The following is a 21,064-nucleotide window of genomic DNA, read 5'->3' on the forward strand; positions in this document are numbered from 1 at the left end:
TTTATCACATCGAAATTTTAACTCGGACGAGATTCTGAGCGCACGCTCACACACGAAGACAAGTCGATACGATATAGTTCAGTATAATTAAATATAGCGCAGTTCTGCGCAAGAAGACAGATTTTTCGTTTCTGACGTCCTCACTATTTCGCATTGAGAAACCGACTGATTTTCAGAGTAAAACGCACTACATACGTTCGAGTAACTACTAAGCCCTAACATAAGCATTAAGTTTTAACTCGCTCACCGTTGTGTCCTGCTGTATAAGCGCGTAAGAAAATTCACCGTTACAAAGTCAACATTTCAGGGTTATATTATCTGTTGAACTTAAATTGTGGGTAATTCAAGAACTCAACCAATCTTTATCAAATTTTCACGTGCACGCTTCATAAACTATTCAGCAGATACACTAAATTTCAATGAAATTGATCAAGTAGTTTTGGAGATTTTCGGACCACAAATTTTGATATATAAATTATACATATATATATATATATATATATATATATATATATATATATATATATATATATATATAAAAGGAAATTACATTTTAATTATATGGTATTTTCGTCGTACTCCTCATACCTTAAACCGTGAAGAAAATTCAGTTTCACCCATTAATCCCATCGTGGGAACGAAAGTAGTACTTTTCTTCAAAAAGTCGGTAAAAAAAAATTTCTTTACAAGATTAATATAATAATTTTTATGTAATGAAATAATTATCATTCAGATTGAACAGTTCTTTTAAGTACCACATTTAGTAATAAAATCCGGGGAAAAAAATGTGCGTAAGTGAATAAAGATATTTTTTATGCAGCATAACGAAAAGTATAAAGTTATTTTTATGTAAACGGTAAACGTAAAATAGTTTTTAAATAGATAATTTACGAACCAAAAAAAAATGAATTCTCTTGTTGCAGTTAAAACATAATTGTTGAAAATTTTACATCGTATCTAATGCAAATTATTAACCGCTTGACAACAATCATCTAAAGAGTTAAAAATAAACCGATCGATCATATGTGCTTTTAACAATGTAATTCACGTAAAATATAAATCTTAATACAGTCGCTATGCAAAACGAATTGAAAATTTTTTCTAAGCTGTAAATTAAAGAAGAAAAAGTGAAACACAAAACTGGATCTACAAATCCTGGAGAACCTGTATCTCTTTATAACGAACGCATTTTTCCAAGGACAATACCGACTATTTAAAAATGACAGTATACACATATAAAAATTCAAAACTATTACCAAGGTCCTTTAATTGGCAAAGATATTTTTTCAGGTGTGTCATTTAGACTTCTGTCAATAGCTGGCGATCGGATTGTACAATTTTGTGTGTGTGTGCGCGCGCGTGTGTGTATACTTAAAGGCGTACATATAGAATACATAAATTAAATACAGGATACCGACTTCATAGTAACATATGTTTAGTGTGAAATTAAGAAATAAATAAATTGTAGTCCCTTACCTGTACGTATACAGCAAACAAAATAATTACGAGGAAATTTCGTAGGATATATAATTTATGTTGGGCGCAACGTAATTTATATCCTCGCATACAATCAATTGGCTATTTGAACAGAATCATCGCTTTCTTTATTGTTAATAAGAACCAAAGTATTATACGGCCATTCGTATTCTGTATGCGTGAATCTTACAGGCTCTGGATTCGCAAGTCGCGTAATTTACTAAATTACGTAAATATTACCTGAGCAAAACAAATTCGTTTTGCTACTAATTTTCTACTGTATACAAAGTACGCATGCACGTTTGTGTGCAATTATTATGCCCGTGTCCGCTAAAACTCTCAATAATTTTAGTACTAGCTACGAGTAGTATATTAAAAAAAAACCAAAACAGCAGAGAATATGCATGATCTAATGAGTGTTATGTAGAAGCCATTTATATTTCTCTTAAAAAATCAAAAATTAGTATACAAATTATTATTCAACAGAACGGATAAGAATTCAATAGAAAAATTAAAATTTATATATATATATTTGTATTTAGTAACGCAGACTGTAAAAATAATGAAAAATGGGAAAGCTTCAGGAATAGATAATATTACTCCCGAGATGCTGAAAGTTGGTGGCAAAACGTTGCACTCAGCACTTGGAAAACTGTATTCAAAGTGCCTCAAAAACCAAAAGATTCTAAAAGAATGGATAACTGCTTAAGTGATTTTTCTACACAAAAAGAACTCAGGAAGACTTGAAGTATTACCGACTAATAAATCCTACCTCAGTTATACACAAGGTTTTCACCAAAATAATAAAACAAAGAATCCTAACTTCGAATGAATCACAACCAAACGAACGAGCTTCAGAAGCGGTTTTAGCACAATAGATCGCATCCAAGTTGTTTAGCAAGTCGTACAGTACACGACGAGAAAATCATCTACTGTATGGTTTTTATTGACTACGAAAATGCATTTGATTCGGTAACAACGCAAGCCATAATAACTGCATTACATAAACACAATCTACATGAACTTGCTACAATCGATATATGAAGAAGCAAAAGCTACCAACTATGTCCACGAACAAAAAGTAGAGATAGATCTATGTATCTAGAGATGCCAATATCCCCGCCGGAGCAGCAGGCCTGGCCGGCCCGCCGAGGTAGCCGCTGGACGCGTTACATAAACACAATCTACATGAACTTGCTACAATCGATATATGAAGAAGCAAAAGCTACCAACTATGTCCACGAACAAAAAGTAGAGATAGATCTATGTATCTAGAGATGCCAATATCCCCGCCGGAGCAGCAGGCCTGGCCGGCCCGCCGAGGTAGCCGCTGGACGCGGACGCTACATTCCCGCTCCAGCTCGCCGGGCTCAGCGGCAAGAGCCGGTCCAGCGTGGGATCGCTCGGGGAGAACCGCGCCGGCGAAAGACGACCGTCACCGACCCGATACTGCAGGGCTCTGGGGGCCACTGCCGCGCTGTAGCGGGGACCCGACTGCCGCTGAGGGTAAGTCCGGTCGGACTTCAACGGACGAGCTGCAACTCCCCGACCTCGCCGGAGACCAGTTTCCGGACCCCTATAGCTCTTCTCAGAGCTAACGCAAAAAACGGCCCGTTTCAGGGCCACCGTAAGGTTATGAATTACGTGCCGTCGTAACCGTTCGGCGACAGGCGACAATATATATATATATATGCAGAATGTCCTTTAAAGATGAGGCCAAACTCAAGGAAGTGATTCTACTTACAATACTGAAGAAAAAATGTCCGGTGAACATAGGTCCGAAAATGGATATTTTCCTGTCTGCCCGCCATTTTCTGTTTTTTAAGAAAAAAATGATTTTTCAAGATCGGTTGGAGGTAACGCAATAAAATTTTTTACTTTATTTTAAACTAATATTTTTTAATAGAAAAAAAATAACGATACTCTTCGTTGACAAATTTGAAACTGTCGGTCGTTTCAATTTTTCAATCTTAAATATTTTAGGAATTATTACATTTATCAAAATGTGTTGAATTATAAAAATTATGAAGAATGTATTTGTAAAACGATATCTTAGACGTAAAAATCCGATGACAAACAACAGATTTATTGCAAAATGTAGGCCTAAACAAATATGGAGGTCATCTTTTTTCTTTATTATTATTATTATTATTATCGTGACGCCTGATAACTAAATCAAATTTTCTCGCTAATTTTTAGCAATTTTAATCTGAATCGCTATTTTTTAGCAATTTTAATCGTTTCCCTGTTCAAAAAATGTTAGTTTAAAATAAAGAATAAAATATCAATGCGTTATCACCAACCGTTCTTGAAAAAATAACTTTTTTCCTACATAAACACAAAATGGCGGATAGACAGAAAAATATGCGTTTTCTTCGGACCTATGTTCACTGGACTTTTTTTTCAGTATGTTAAGTAGAATCAGTTCCTAGAGTTTGGCCTCACCTTTATATATATATATATATATATATATTAACTAACAACTGATGTTTACAAGCTCTTCTCTTCTTGAAAACTAAATAAAAATTCTTGTATACACGCTTAATATATACAAGAAACAAAGCACACTTGTTAAGTTTCATTCAACTGATTAATGCGTGTAAGACACGCTCCAAAGCTGTGCCATTTTATACAACCACTTTAAATATATATATATATATATATACACAAGAACGCACATTAAAACTAGTCAAACAGATGTTATTAGTTGCTTAATTATAATATATGAATAAACTGAGTAGAAAAAAGCCAATTAAGGACAATGATGAGCAAAACAGCTTCGATAACTGAAAACGCAAGTAATCAGCTGAGAGGATATTGCGTGGTTAGTACTGGTATCGGTTCAGGGATGTCATTATAGAGGATCTGGTGCAATGGAACACCGCAAATACCGCATTGCGCTTTGTGTGCTACACCTCTAGGCCTAGTCTTGAAATTGTTCGCACATAGTTGTATCCACAGATAACATTAAACAACGAAATGGAATATTACATTAATTATGCAACAGTAATCAACGCCGACACCACTTCATTACTTAGCTCCGATTGGGCGATAATTACAGGTGTAAATTTATTTTAAAGGGACATTTGGAGAAAACCCCGCTAACAAATTTATGTTATTATTTATAACAAAATCCACATATAAACTCAAAAAAGTACTTTCCGTTTAAATTATATTTCTATCTAGACCCGACAAAAAAAATTAATAAAAATCAAAAATCCACTTATTTTTTACCCTTGGACAAAACAACCAAGCTCGATAACATTTAATCGAATAAATATAATTTTTTAACGGAAACATTACTTGATACATAAGATTACCTTATTCCACGTGCTGTTCAATAGTAGATCGACCTCATCAGATTTTTTACTATGCCGGCAGTTAAAAATAAGTAAATAAAACTTTTATCCTGATCGATACGTAACAAACATCTCTTCGGGAACGGGTAGATTCACAACTACAAGGATAAAAGAAAGAAACGGCCTTGACCAAGTAAACCCGTAGTTTAACCTTGATCAGAGCAGCATAAAAAATATACAATACTAACAAGAGAAAATAGCAGTATTCCTATCAAAATTACAGTTTACACTTTTTTTTATTCTAAATGGTCATGAAACGTAGAGAAATGATAAAACGGAGTAAATCCTGTATGAAGGTATAGATGCATGCATTTATTTGAATAAATAACTTGCGACTGTTTGGATAAAAAAAATCGTCAAATTTCGCACGATGACTTAAGAGGTAAAAGTTTGAGTGGAAGTCTTAAACGAGCGTCCCCGCTCGTTTAAATTAAAATACATATTTCCTTCCGATCGTTTTCCGGGAAGAGTTTAGAAACTTTGATGGTTTTTTTATCGAAATAAATGATTGGAAGTAATTTCCAACTAAATGACCTGTAAACGTTACTTTTTCTTACACCCGTGGATTCTTAATTTATTAAGTAACAACAAGAAACGTAAAATATTCCTGGATAAAAATAAATATTATGTTATCTCGAATAACATTCGTATCAAATATTCTTCCAGTAATCCGCAGATATTTTCCATTACTTAACAAGTAAATAAAATTAAAAAAATTTAAAAATCTACGACGAAATAAACATTAAGTAAAAAAATATTAATTAGAGGCTTAGAAACATTCAAAAGCCGTTTTACCTACTGCAGTACCTCCTGGTGGCTTATAATTGTAAAACTAATCTAGGAACCTGCTCTGAGGTGATACCTTGTCACAAAACCGCAACAAAATCGGCCCGGCCGTTTCAGAGAAAAACATCTACTGCAGCATCCCCTGGTGTCCTATAACCGTAAAACATGTCTAAGAACCTGCTCTGAAGTGATACCTACGTATTGCAAAAACCGCGTAGAAATAGGTCCAGTAGTTTTTGAGGAAAAAGGTAACATACATAATTACACACATAACCTCTTAACCAAAATGCGTATACAGTCATCGTTCCGTCGTGGGTAAAAAAAGATGATATTAAGTGTATAAATGTGAACGATAACAAAACCTAAAAATATTACAGATAAATTAAAAAATTAATACGTACAAAATTTGGAATCGATAAGTCATAATCTATCGAATTGGGTTATCTAAACTGAAAAGCGGTAGGTAGTAATTAAAAAACTAGATTAAAATAGGTTACTCATTTTAATGTAACGGACTAGCAATAATCACTGAATCACAACAACAGAAAATCAAGACGTATCCTTTTATAATATTTTTTCTCCTCTTACAGAAACTGAATATCGTAATTGTTCTCCGAAAAATAATTTAATAAAATGAACATAGTTAAAATTAGCACATCACAGAAATATCAATATTTAATTACATATTTGACTGAATTTCTTTTACTCCATTATAAAAAAATCCATAAAGATTGAACATGCTTCGCTTGAAGTCCTTGAACCTTTTAAGTTAAAACAACCATATAAACATATTTTATATTATGATACAACTGTTTTTTTTTTGTTAACGGTAAAAAAAAAATATTTTAAATCCGAAGTTTAATAAAATATGAATTTAAAAAATTATTTCAGTAAACAATTAAACGTAACTCGAAATAATAAATTATAAGATGAAATAATAAAAAAAATTACCGTGTATAAACAACAATATAGGTTTTTTCTATCGTAATTTATAACAATAAATGTGAATGAAACAATTCAATTTTATTGTTAATTTTATTTTATTTAATTCAAAAAGATTTAATACTTTGTAACAATTACAATAGACCGGCACAGCATTCATAAATTGAAAACGGTTTTCAAACGTACAATTAAAAAAAAAATTTAATATAACTACTAGTCAAACGACCGACATACTCATATACCGTATTTTATTTTTTACTATATCAAAAGTTTATAAAATCACTTATATATCCGGTTTAAACCACTATATTACCTTAAGGACGCAAGTTTTTAGTTGTGGTTTACGCTAAATATTTTTCTTTCTTTGTTTAAAAAACATTCTGAACAGATCTTTAATTTTGGAAGTATAACAAAACATTCTTACTAAAGAAAAAAAAACAAAATCTACAGTTAGGCAGTTTACCGATTTTCACACTCTAAAAGTTAAAGAATCACCCGTGCAAAAACAAAAAAACAGTTCATCCAACAGTACCTGTAGCGCAAGGGTATGACTGAAAGGATAATACCTTAGTTGAATGCCAACGCGTTCGGATAAATACTTGTTAACGCCGTGGGTTTTTTATTTTCCTGTAAGTACAAACATGTAAAACAGGCCCGAACACTTAGTTTAATTTATAAATAACAGTCTATTGACAAACATATAATAATTTACAGGTGTTAAAAATGATGTCATCCATTTTTACGCACTTGTCAACACGTTTGATCATTTTCCTAGCTATTCTTGTTAGCTGTACCGCATCTATTCTCTGGATGGTAATTCTGACTATTAACATACTTATCACGCTAAAACCACGCTACATCTGTGAAAAACACTACATCTAAAATGCCGATGTTGCCCAAATTCTTAAACCGGAACCCATCAAGTCGGTCTAGTGGGGAACGCGTCTTTGCAAATCAGCTGATTTCGAAGTTGAAAGTTCCAACGTTCAAATCCTAGTAAAGGCAGTTACTTTTATACGGATTTGAATACTAGATCGTGGATACCGGTGTTCTTTGGTGGTTGGGTTTCAATTAACCACACACACCTCGAAATGGTCGACCTGAGACTCCACTTCACTTACATTCATACACATCATCCTCTGAAGTAACACGTGACTGTGATTCCCGGAGGCTAAACAGGAAAAAAAGTTCTTGAACCGGAGAGTAACAAACCCTTTTAGCATAATTAGCATTAGTCAGGTCACGGAAAACCAATAAATGCATGTTAACAAAAATATGTATTTAGCATATTCTACTGAGTGATGAAGCCACTTTTAAGCAGTATCGGCTCGCGCATAGGCACTGTGGAACTGCAGCACCACCTACTTCCACTTGATATTATCGATAACATGTAATATAATGAGTCCTTTTTTCTTTAATTCTTACTTTATACTTGTACAATATATAATCCTTAATCTTAATGTCAAATTATGAAAAAGATTAAAAAATCTTTGTATGTAACTGTACGCTTCACAGTTCCAGCGGGATGGTATTTGGCTGTTGTGCGCATGCGCACGTAAGAAACTACACCCGAGGCTGCGAAGGAGAGAGAGAACTATTGCTCCAGCAGTGCCGACTCTGGCGTGCTGGTGGAAGGTAGTTTTCTTTTTACTCCGCGTGTGAATGGAACGTTCCTTGTTCGTCCCCTTTCTAGTTTATTCGTCGGAAGGAATATGAAAACCACATAAACCTTTTTGTTTATTTTGACGTACTGAATCAGTCCGCTAAGTTTGGCCGACATATTCCTGGAATATGCAAACAACAAAAATAAATATGCTTAGATAAAAAACCATTTATTAAAAGATGAGAAAAAGTATTTTCTGCAATAAACAGTTTAAAAAAAGATATTTCCTAAAAATCAAAGGCAAAAGTGTAAGTTATCCAACAGAATAAAAAAATTAATTATAGTGGTACGGTTTTCCCGTGACGATCGGCGTTGAAAATTATTTTAAATTGAATATTTTTTAAATTAATAAATCGAATTAGATTCTAATAAACATTTTCTCACTCCCAGCGAAAGAAAGAGTAATAAAGCGAGTTTTAAATCTTTTTATTAAATGTTATTTGAAAATGATTATAATTACCTGATTGATTATTAAACCTGATAAAAAATAACGGTTTTAAGTAATGTATACGTATATTCTTAAATTTTTCTAATTTTTAAAGCTCATTTTTAATGATCCTAATTAAAGTATTTTCCTAATTTTTTTCTCCGATTTCCTGGACATAAGTAGGGAAAATCAGGAATAACTTCACCAGTGGTGGCTCGGGTATAAGCGATGTGGTACTGCAGCACCCCTATTTTTACTTGATATTATCGATAACATTTAATATGTCATTTTTTCTTCAATGCTTTCTTTATACTTAAGAAGAATATACAATCCTTAAGATTAATGTCAGTAGCCATCCCCCATTTTATGAAAATTACAAAAATCTTTGTGTGGAAATGGGGGCTTCACAGTTCCAGCAGCGTAGTGTTTGGTTGTTGTACGCATCCGTACACGAAGCTCCATTCGAGCTGCGAGGGAGAGAGAGCACTGTCGTTCTCGCAGTGCCGGCCCTGGCGTGCTGGTGGACGATAGTTTTTTTTTTACTCCGCGTATGTATAGAACTTTGTTCGTTCCCTTTTCTAGTTTAGTCGGTGGGAAAAATATGAAAGCGGTTTAGTTGTTTTTTCAGTAGCGATCAGAAGATGCCGGAAAGTAAGTACTATTTGATTGCCAAATCTGTCCAAAAAAACACGCTGGAAGGGCGAAAGAGAAAGTCATTAGTAAAAACTAATTATGTATTTGTGTCTGTGTTCATAGAAATTTAAATTAAGCGCCGTTGGATTATAGTGTTTTTAAACGGTTTTATTATTTATTCGGTTAAACCGAATACTGTTTATGCGCATTGCGCTTAAAACCGTGTACCATATTTATGAATGTGATAATGTGTAGAATTAGATTACTATCCTGCTTCCAGCTATTCTATCCGATTCATTTTTTTCCCGGTTCTTTTATTTTACAGAAAACTTTAACCGTGGCCTTGAAAAGGCTCAGAAAAAAGTTTCTGGAGCAGCACCCCCATTAATTTTAGCTACGAGTCGCCACTGAATTTCACAGTCCAATAATTCTTAACCCGAATATACTAGAAGATATCAGAGCGACAAATTATGTAAATTAATCGACGCAAATTTATTTTTATTAGCTGACAATTATAATTAACGTATTGTACGAATCAATGACACGTAATTAAGTTAATTACTTAACTTCAGTGAATTAAACAATTAATTAAAATTAAAATATATATAAAAAATAATTTTCAATGCGGCTACCAGCTTCCGGGGAATGGAATGAAAAAGCGAATGCGCTTTCAAAATTGTAACCTAACGCTTAAAATATGTTCAGTTTCAAAGACGAAAACTTGATTTTGTCATTCTTGTACTTCAACTCCCGCGTACTTTGTTTTATTTTGAAACGATCTACGTTATATAGAAAAAGAAAAAATGTTTAAGTTCCAGTTTCATCCGACAAAATTGCGGTACTACGAAAAAAATATAATTTAAATTTTTTTTACTTTAAAAAACGATGACATCTTTTAACAGCTTTGAACTAAACCCGGCATTTTAAATAAAATATAAATTAGGATAGGCGTTAATCGTAATATTAGAATTAATCGACTGTTAATTTGTTTTTTCCAACGTACTACATAACAGTTTAATTACAAGTTAATCGATAACGTAGACGTAAATTTTATAATAGAAACTGATACAACCAGACCCGCACAATAAATATCGTTCTCGGGTTAACATAAAAATGAAAGCGGTAATACGGCTAAGCAGGGCGCCGTACATAGTTGAATGCGTGTCGACGAGGTCAGTGTTTTTGAAATGTTACATAATAGTACAAACGTTATCTATCGAGTTCTAAATAAGAACGACTTCATTTCAGGCCACGGCCAAGCAGCCATACTGTATACCGCCTTGCGTAACAACGAATCTAACCAAATAATACGAATTAAATAATAATAATAATAAAATATTAATAATGAAAACCTCCCGGTTGCCGTCTTTAAATGAAATACATTTCACAATTAACATGTTTGTTACTCCATTAAAAAATACGAGAATTTTACCAAATCGTTAGTTGACATTTTTTTTTTTTTTTTTTGGAGCGAATCAGTTGTTTGTAAACAAAATAGTTAACAATTCAATTAAATATATTTAAGAAATCGCCGAAAAAGCAAACAAACATTAATTTGTCAACTCGAAGGAAGAAATGTCTTACCGCTTGTCTCTGTTACGCTGTAACACTCTTTTGGCTAAGTGCCACATAAAAATTCTATAAGCTCTCATGCTGATCATTATTTACGGTTGTACCTGACCGTTTCCAACGATTTATTACATAAAATTATAAACTTGCAAACAAAATAAAGATAAAGATTTCAAAGCAGGGCTAAAAATTATACATGTAATTTGATAATTGCATTATCTTAACGCATATTTAACAAATAATGAGGTTATATTAATCACGAAGTATCGTCTAGTAAAGAAAAGCATAAATATATATATACTTATATATATATATATATATATATATATAGGACTTATAAAAAAGAAAAGTTAACTATAACAAAGAACTAAATTTAATATAATATTTTCAAACAGTCTTCAATTATTACTTGTAATTCAAATAAATAAATATTACAGAAATATTAAATAAAGATTTAAATGGAAGAAAGGCTCCTGGAATAGACGGAATACCTGTAGAATTACTGCGCAGTGCAGGTGAGGAAGCGATTGATAGATTATACAAACTGGTGTGTAATATTTATGAAAATGGGGAATTTCCATCAGACTTCAAAAAAAGTGTTATAGTTATGATACCAAAGAAAGCAGGGGCATATAAATGTTAAGAATACAGAACAATTAGTTTAACTAGTTATGCATCAAAAATCTTAACTAGAATTTTATACAGAAGAATTGAGAGGAGAGTGGAAGAAGTGTTAGGAGAAGACCAATTTGGTTTCAGGAAAAGTATAGGGACAAGGGAAGCAATTTTAGGCCTCAGATTAATAGTAGAAGGAAGATTAAAGAAAAACAAACCAACATACTTGGCGTTTATAGACCTAGAAAAGGCTTTCGATAACGTAGACTGGAATAAAATGTTCAGCATTTTAAAAAAATTAGGGTTCAAATACAGAGATAGAAGAACAATTGCTAACATGTACAGGAACCAAACAGCAACAATAACAATTGAAGAACATAAGAAAGAAGCCCTAATAAGAAAAGGAGTCCGACAAGGATGTTCCCTATCTCCGTTACTTTAATGATGTTAAAGAACAATTTCGATTTGGAGTAACAGTACAAGGTGAAAAGATAAAGATGCTACGATTTGCTGATGATATAGTAATTCTAGCCGAGAGTAAAAAGGATTTAGAAGAAACAATGAACGGCATAGATGAAGTCCTACGCAAGAACTATCGCATGAAAATAAACAAGAACAAAACAAAAGTAATGAAATGTAGGATCATCTTGGATTTTTTGGATGATTTTTTTTTTCATTTTAATTAAACCTTGATTCCGTGAAATTTTTGCGCCCAATTCTTTGCTGCCCAATGCCCGGGAACCACATCGGTTCCCGAGCTATGTGGAACTCGCATCGCCCGAGTTTTTTTTACCTAATTATTCTCATTGAAGTCCTACGCAAGAACTATCGCATGAAAATAAACAAGAACAAAACAAAATTAATGAAATGTAGTAGAAATAACAAAGATGGTCCGCTGAATGTGAAAATAGGAGGAGAAAAGATTATGGAGGTAGAAGAATTTTGTTATTTGGGAAGTAGAATTACTAAAGATGGACGAAGCAGGAGCGATATAAAATGCCGAATAGCACAAGCTAAACGAGCCTTCAGTAAGAAATATAATTTGTTTAAATCAAAAATTAATTTAAATGTCAGGAAAAGATTTTTGAAAGTGTATGTTTGGAGTGTCGCTTTATATGGAAGTGAAACTTGGACAATCGGAGTATCTGAGAAGAAAAGATTAGAAGCTTTTGAAATGCGGTGCTATAGGAGAATGTTAAAAATCAGACGGGTGGATAAAGTGACAAATGAAGAGGTATTGCGGCAAATAGATGAAGAAAGAAGCATTTGGAAAAATATAGTTAAAAGAAGAGACAGACTTATAGGCCACATACTAAGGCATCCTGGAATAGTCGCTTTAATATTGGAAGGACAGGTAGAAGGGAAAAATTGTGTAGGCAGGCCACGTTTGGAGTATGTAAAACAAATTGTTGGGGATGTAGGATGTAGAGGGTATACTGAAATGAAACGACTAGCAGTAGATAGGGAATCTTGGAGAGCTGCATCAAACCAGTCAAATGACTGAAGACAAAAAAAAAAAAAAAAAAATATTACAGCAGAATATTTTAATCTACTTCAATAGCGAATTAATTTTCTTTTATAATCTCCAAAAGGTTTAAAAAATTAAACACCCTAAACATTTAGATTAAAATATCGTAAGCATTTGAAAAATTAAACATCCCAAAATTAAAAGTTAACGGCCGTACTAACAAGTAATAAGCCTTATGTACAATTGACACAATTATCACACACACCTTTTTTTTTGTTATGTCTACGTAGATCTCTACGTCACCTACAATTATGACGCGAGTACATTATTTAGGTGTTTTCTGTTTCTCCCCCGCGGTGGTTGTTTACTTTTTCTTTACGTGCTTGTATTTAAAGTCGGTATTCTTTTTCAGAATCCGATAACCACTTTTTTCAATTTTTTCTTCCAAATCAGCGGGCATTTGCAGAGGAATTAAGAGTACAAATATAATCTAACCAAACTTAACTTACGCTCGCTAACCTATTTTTTTTTCATTTCAACTGCATTTTATTCATATATATTTTTTATTTCTACGATTTTATTCAAACATAGATCTTCCAAATGTACCTGAGAGAGGTCCATTATAAACAGCATTACGCTTATAATTATAAATTATAATCTAACCACACTTAACCTACGCTCGGTAACCTTGACTGGCGAGCGAAGTGAGCGTAGGTTAACAGAAAAGGCCCTCCGTGTTTAAACATACGCAGTACGTAACGTAAAAAAGACCACTGCGGGGGAAAAATAGAAAAGACTTCGTTATTTCAAAGGATATATTACCGACAAATATTCTTAAAGTTTTATTCTAAAATTGTTTTAATGCGGTAGATTTTGCCGCATCAAAAACGTCCGAGCTCATGCTGTACGCTTCTAATGGCTTCATTACAACTTCCAAGTAATTTTACCGCCTAAATAACAAAATCTCACTCTTTTAACTGAATATTTAACATATCCGTATCTTCCCTCCCTTCCTTTAAACCTCAGTCTTTATTCGTAGTTAAAAATTAATGAAATCATACCGCTCAGTATTTATTTCCGTTAAAAAAAAGGAAAAGTTATCAGAGGATCTTTTTTCCTCCTCTTTAATTGTGAAACGGTTTTCTTCTTATGGATTTACTACTTCGCTTCATCTACTACCGATTAAAAAGAACGGACAATACTCTTAATTTCATCATTTCTAAAATGGAGCTTACTTTTTTAATTTATTATTTTCATTCCGCATTTCCAGCGGTATTTTAAAAACACGACTTTCAAAACGACTGAAAAATACAATATACATAATCTTATTTTTATTTATTTATTAAATTAAGTCTTCGATAATTTATTATAAATAGATTAATAAAACATACATTGTAAAAATATATATATATATATTTTTTTTATTAGTCACCGGATTAAAATCAGTAACCCCAATAAATAAGAAGATAAACCGATGAACAATAAATTAGGCTGAAGATACGATCAACCTTGCACTACATTCCCGAGGACGAGAAAGACGGAATTAAAGGGGCGGGTCGTCGGGGTTGACTGTACGTAAACAAGAAGGCATTCAGTCTAGCCTGGCCACGCCAGTCGACAGGCTAGCGCATAGGATAACAGCTACACACAGCCGGCAGTCTCAAGACGTTAGCTGCAAGAAAACTGGTAATGGCGGATGGTTCCGGCGGCGCCAGCTGACGCAATCACGGCAACACGCACTCCCTAACTATATAGCCTGGCTGGGCAAACATGACCCGTCCGGGTCCTCCTCCGCATGTAAACATCCTCCTACTACTTGAATAAGTGACAATTCACAGATAGTAAACGGGTAAAATTAACCGCATGTAATACTGAAATTTTAAAAATAATCACCCCTACTATATTTATATATTTTATTAATAATAAAATACCGCGCACAACACACAAAAATTCAACTTACGGAGCGACCAATTTGTATTTGTATCGCCGGTTATCTTGCTGCAAATAAGATACGTACAGGTTTCTGAAACTGCACGTGTAATTTATAGTTAAATTAATAGGCGTATTTCGAGTCGATTAAACGGTCAGTATTGTCGCTTGTATGAGAAAACATAATAAATAAACAAAATAAGACCGATATAATAATATTTATCTACTTCCAGATCGTTAATGAAATCGTTTTCAAAAACTAACGTTAACATTATTTTCGATAATTAATACGTACGTATAAAGATAGCCAGTAACTATGCTTTCCTTCGAAGAACTAAATTTCTTATGCGTAATTGTGCGCTTGTATTTTTATAATTTATATTTCATATAGACAGTGGACAGTGGATATGTAGACAGACTTAAATGTCAGGAAAAGATTTTTGAAAGTGTATGTTTGGAGCGTCGCTTTATATGGAAGTGAAACTTGGACGATCGGAGTATCTGAGAAGAAAAGGTTAGAAGCTTTTGAAATGTGGTGCTATAGGAGAATGTTAAAAATCAGACGGGTGGATAAAGTGGCAAATGAAGAGGTATTGCGACAAATAGATGAAGAAAGAAGCGTTTGGAAAAATATAGTTAAAATAAGAGACAGACTTATAGGCCACATACTAAGGCATCCTGGAATAGTCGCTTTAATATTGGAAGGACAGGTAGAAGGGAAAAATTGTGTAGGCAGGCCACGTTTGGAGTATGTAAAACAAATTGTTGGGGATGTAGGATGTAGAGGGTATACTGAAATGAAACGACTAGCAGTAGATAGGGAATCTTGGAGAGCTGCATCAAACCAGTCAAATGACTGAAGACAAAAAAAAAATTAGACAGTGGATAGCAGTGTACTTTGATGGTCGGGGTTAAATTAACTACATCTCAAGAACGGTCGGCTTCGGTCCGTACAAGACTACACGTCATACATATCATCTTCATCTTTTTTAAGAGGAGGGGTTGCTTATTGTTTACTAGTTAAAAATTTAAAACTACACATTAGGAAAACTGAAAATATTTCATACTTTTTGCTGCTAAGTTAATTACGAACGCCTAACATCAAAATTTCATCGAAAAATGTAATTCAAAAAGTACGGGATTAAAAAGATTTTTTTAATAAAAATTACACTAGCGATATAGTTTAAATTAATTATTCTAATATATATATTTATAAAAAAATAATTTACAGAATTACGATACAGATGTGATCGTCCAAAAAAATTCATTTAAGAACGGTAGAAAAGAAAACAATTTCCTAAGAAAAGAAAATTAAAAACAGGTTAAAGAAAAGATTAAAAACCGAACTTAAAAATTAAAATATATGATATATGCAACCGGAGGACTAACCTAACGTAATCGTCAATTTTGCAACGATCGACAAAGACTTCCATTAACGTCTTTCACGGCAGCGAAAGTTACGCAAGACAGTCGACAACCGACTTCAGACCCGACTACAGCATATCCCGATCCAAATAACCTGTTTCACTTCCTTTCGTTTTAGTATAGCTTTTTTCTTCATTATATTACATTATACTTTTAAATTCAAACGAAACTTAAATTACCATCATTAATCTTTATTATTTTTAACTTTCTTCATTAAGCTTCGAAAACATCGCATAATTTTACAATCCGAACCGTCATACGCAAATTAGAACACCGGTAAAAGATTTACACAAAGTTAACGTATAATATTCCCGGCTAAAATTAAAAAAATATTCGCTAAAGTTTTCTTTATTCGTAACAGTTGTAGGTGACCTGACAGCAACCACAAGACGTAGCCTTATAAACATCATCAGCATTCCATTCCAACCTTTATTAGGGAAAGCGCTTTCCTATTATCTCCTTCAATGAGCAGAGTGGGATTATCAAATATCAAGCCTTCCGAAAAGTAGATGATATTTAACTCTACAAGTAATATTCTGTTAATCATAAAGATCGTGAGTATAATGAAGAACATCATTAACCTAATAGAAAACAGCTCTGACACCTCAGGTGTTTAACAAGCGTTAGAGAAACGACAATGCACCAGTTCTATAATGAAACAAACAGTTGTATACACTGCTTCCACTCAGCGGAAGAAAGTGTAATAGTATTTCTACACTATTATATAAATGAATTACAAATGTAAACGGACACAAAATCTCATGAAATAAAAAAAAGAAGCTATTAAATTTAAAAAAAAAGCTACTATTAGAAAAATTTTCCACTAGTTTTACGCGTGAAAATAACTTAATTTTCCTAAGTACGCCGCTAAAATTTCAGAAAAAGTTTTAAAGTACACTTATGACGTCACTGTCGTAAAACATCAATTATAATGAAACCTCGAAGTACCGAATTATAAATAAAAAAAAAAAAAAAACACATTCTACCATCGGAGAAAAAAAACACTAATTCCAATTATTGTAGCAAGTTTAACGGTAAAATTTACGGTAAAACCAACACTAATTAATATTAAAAAAGGTACCCGTTTTCTAATTTAAAAAAATCAAAATATCGAACAGAATAATCGAACATTAAAAGCTCACTTCATTTTAGTATAATAATTACACACAAACCGAGCAATTTAAATGAATATTTTTTTTTTTAAATTATATAATTAATTAATTATTCTTTTTATGATTTATGAGTGTATTTAACTACAAAATAAGTAACAAACTGAACCAAAATATAAAGGCTAAGCTGGTTTATTAAGTGTACGCGAGTTAATTACATTTTTATTTAATTTTATTTTTACTACTCCCAAAACAAGACCGACAATTCATCAGCTTTCGTCATATCGTTCCAAATAAATACAAATTTACATGGTGTACGTAAAAAGGATAGCTTTCTCTTTTGTAATTTTTATAATCCAACCGGGTTGGAAAATATATTAATAAATCTGAAAAACGACGCAAAATAAAAACATTTTAATTATCTTTTGAACATCCACAGCCGAAATTTTCCACAAAAAAAAATCAAAGAAATATACTGAATGAATCGACCGGTTTAAAATATGAATAGCCCATTAAAATTTTCTAACTTTATTAATAATATATTTCCGAAGATTTTAATGAAACGTAAGTTAAGGTACACAAATTCGGCCGAGTGTAAAATTCAATGTATTAAAATAAATTTTAGAACAAAAATCACAGTTTATAAGATATACAATGGCCATGCGCAAAGAATGGCGGTTTCTTCAAACTATAAAATGTTCATTGCACTACAGCAGCCATTAACGGTCAACAGTTGCAAGACTAAAAAGCAATATTATACAATAAGTTTGTTCTAGTTACGATGAAATCTAAAATATCGGTCCGTTATACTAAAGGAGACAATGCTAATTAAAATAAACCCTTCGCATCAGTTTGACGTTAGCTGGATCATACGGAAATCCAAGCGAACATCAAATTGAACTTGGAAAATAAAATTCTTTTAAATTATGCATAAAAAAATAATACACGATTAAATCGTTGAGTAGTAAAAAATATTACTTGTAGAATTTTGAAAACTGAAAAATTCACTTTTCAAAATTCTAAATGAATTACGTCTTTTGCAAAACAATTAACAAACATTTATAATAACTATAATCTATTTTACAAGACGGCAGGTACAAGGGTTTTCATATATATATATATTTTTAACCTCCATATTATCATAATAATCTAAAATCGTTCTTGAAAATTATTTTTTTTTTTAAATACAAAATACAAATAATTTACCAAAAAGGTAATAAATTAAAAAAAAAGTACCAACAATATGATAAAAGTACATAACTATTTTATTCTACGATGGGCATTAAAAACAAAAATAATTTACTCGTTAACATGAATCGTTTAACCACTAATTTTACTAAGTTTACTCATATTTTAAAACAAAATATTAGGCCATTATTTCTGTTAAAAAGCAAAGTTTTAATAAACCGGAAAAGTTCTTATTTTATCATTAGAGTGACATAATACGAACCTTAATAGGTTAGGAATTTCTACTGCAATGGACCACAAAGATAAATAATTTTATTTTACATAACAAGGGATTTTAATTTTTATAGCAACAACACCGAAATCCACATGATTTTTAGGAAAAATCAAGTTCTACTGGACGCGAATGGACAATTCCGACGGCGTAAAAAATTTTTACTGTGCTTTTAACTATCGATTTAATATTTCATACAATTTTAACGTGAAATTTAATGTAATCACTCTGATCAAGAAATAATAGAAAATATTATGAAGAGTAACAATCGATCAAAATAACTTAAAACCTGCAGTTTTATTATCGATAAGCATAATTAATTAAAAGTTAAAATAGACATAAGCACGGAATTCATTAACGCATATAAAGAATAACTAAGATTATAAAAAACAAATATATAGGTGATCGGTTCTTATCATTCGATAAAATAATAGACCGCTTAATGAGCAAACTAAACAAGAATTTTACTCGACCGCAAATCGCAACAAATCGGATTCAATTCGGTCATTAACCGTCGATACGCACGACAGAAACCTAAATTACACGTAAATCAAAACATCTTATAAGATAGACGATGAAAAACATTTGGCTCGGCAAAATATATTTAATTCAATCGTTCACACACTAACGGTTTAAATTACGTATACGTCTATGTATAAATGAAATAAAACTGACCCCGCATTTTCTGCCAATGCTGTGGACATGTGCTCTGCATCGGGTCTGCTCTCAGACGTGCTTTGCTCCGTGCCCGAGAGGTCACCAGACTCGAAATCGACGTCCTCCACTTTGACACTTCACATACACAAAACACAAGACACACACAACTCTACCGACGCACAATACTCTGTAGTCAGTAAGGTTTATAGACGTTCACAGTGACGTGGTCCATGCGGTGAACCAGTAAAAATCACAACACAACAGTAATAACGATATAGTATTCCCACACTTAACACTTCACATAAATAAAATAAAAGTACGTATAACAGTTCAAAAAAACTAATTATATTTGTAATTTACCATAAGGAACATGACATACAGCGGTTTAAGAGAACACATTTTTCACCACTTCTTACCACTACAGGTCCAACTGAGACGAGACGGGTCTTGACTTTGTGTGAGGGACAAGCAAGTTTCTCCGCTAGACGGCAGCACGGTGTTATCGCACAGACGATGCTCGGGTAGCGACAAGGCCCGCCGCAGTGCCGATCGTGCCGCAATGCGTTACAATCGCAGCACGAGAGCCGGAGGCGAAGCCGCTGCTACACGCTGCCGCCATGCCACTGCCACACATCGGCATACCATACCATACGCACTGTATTTCTTGCTGAACGGTTTGTTCGCACGTAAACCGAGTACGGAACGGCGTCAATTATGAAATCAATTTATTCCAGAACTTTTAATTAACCGGTATTCCGTACCGATAAACAGATAAGTGCGGTATATAAAACATAAATTTTATGATTTCGCATAATGTATTTATTTGTACAAAATTGTTAACCTCCGACTGAATTTTTCGAAACGACATTTAAAATCATATTTAATATTTAAATCGATAAGTAAAATTATAAAAGCAGGCTTCTAGTAAAAAAACTTTATCAAACGTAAAAAAAAGTTCACTTTTAAAATATCATACGGATAAATTATTTTTATTTTCGAATAATTGTACGTAGTTTTACGTTCAAACGTATACATATTTAAGAAACAGTAGAAAATAGTAAAATTCAAATTATGGATTTTATTACTTTCTACTTGTATAACCTTATAACCCATTAATTTTTTTTATTAAAAAAATAAAAATAAACGTAACAGATTTTATTACTTTCTACTTGTATAACCTTATAACCATTATTTTTTTTTATTAAAAAAAGAAAAAATTAAAATAAACGTAACAGAATAATAGTTTGATACAAGAATGAAGAATATCTGATTGATAGCTGCTACGAGAAAAATAGTTTAGTTTCCATATTAAAATACACCAGTATTCTTCTTAACACTAAACACTATTATAAACGACATAGTTGGAATTATTTTAGGCTGACGAATAGTGGAGGCTTGTAGTTAAAATCAGCGGGAGTACTCCTCCAGAAAATGTTTATCTGGGCCTTTTCAAGGCCACGGTTAAAGTTTCTGTAAAATTAAAAACCGAAAAAATGAATCAAATAGAATAGCTGGAAGCAGGATAATATAATTCTATATTTTATCAC

The 21,064-nt window shown here is 32.5% G+C and overlaps 1 protein-coding gene across 3 annotated transcripts in view; it reads right to left on the reverse strand.

Annotated features, from left to right (window-relative positions):
- tai (basic helix-loop-helix family member taiman) overlaps positions 1–19,948 on the reverse strand; it is a 735,005-nt gene extending 715,057 nt beyond the window's left edge. For all 3 annotated transcript variants that reach the window (XM_075357299.1, XM_075357297.1, XM_075357298.1), the window contains exon 1: positions 19,536–19,948. The gene's annotated coding sequence lies outside the window, so the exon portion shown is untranslated. The remainder of the gene's footprint in view (positions 1–19,535) is intronic.
- Between the last annotated feature and the right edge of the window lie 1,116 nt (positions 19,949–21,064).

This window comes from Lycorma delicatula, chromosome 2 (assembly GCF_047948215.1).
Source record: "Lycorma delicatula isolate Av1 chromosome 2, ASM4794821v1, whole genome shotgun sequence".
NCBI classification, from domain to species: Eukaryota; Metazoa; Arthropoda; class Insecta; order Hemiptera; family Fulgoridae; genus Lycorma; species Lycorma delicatula.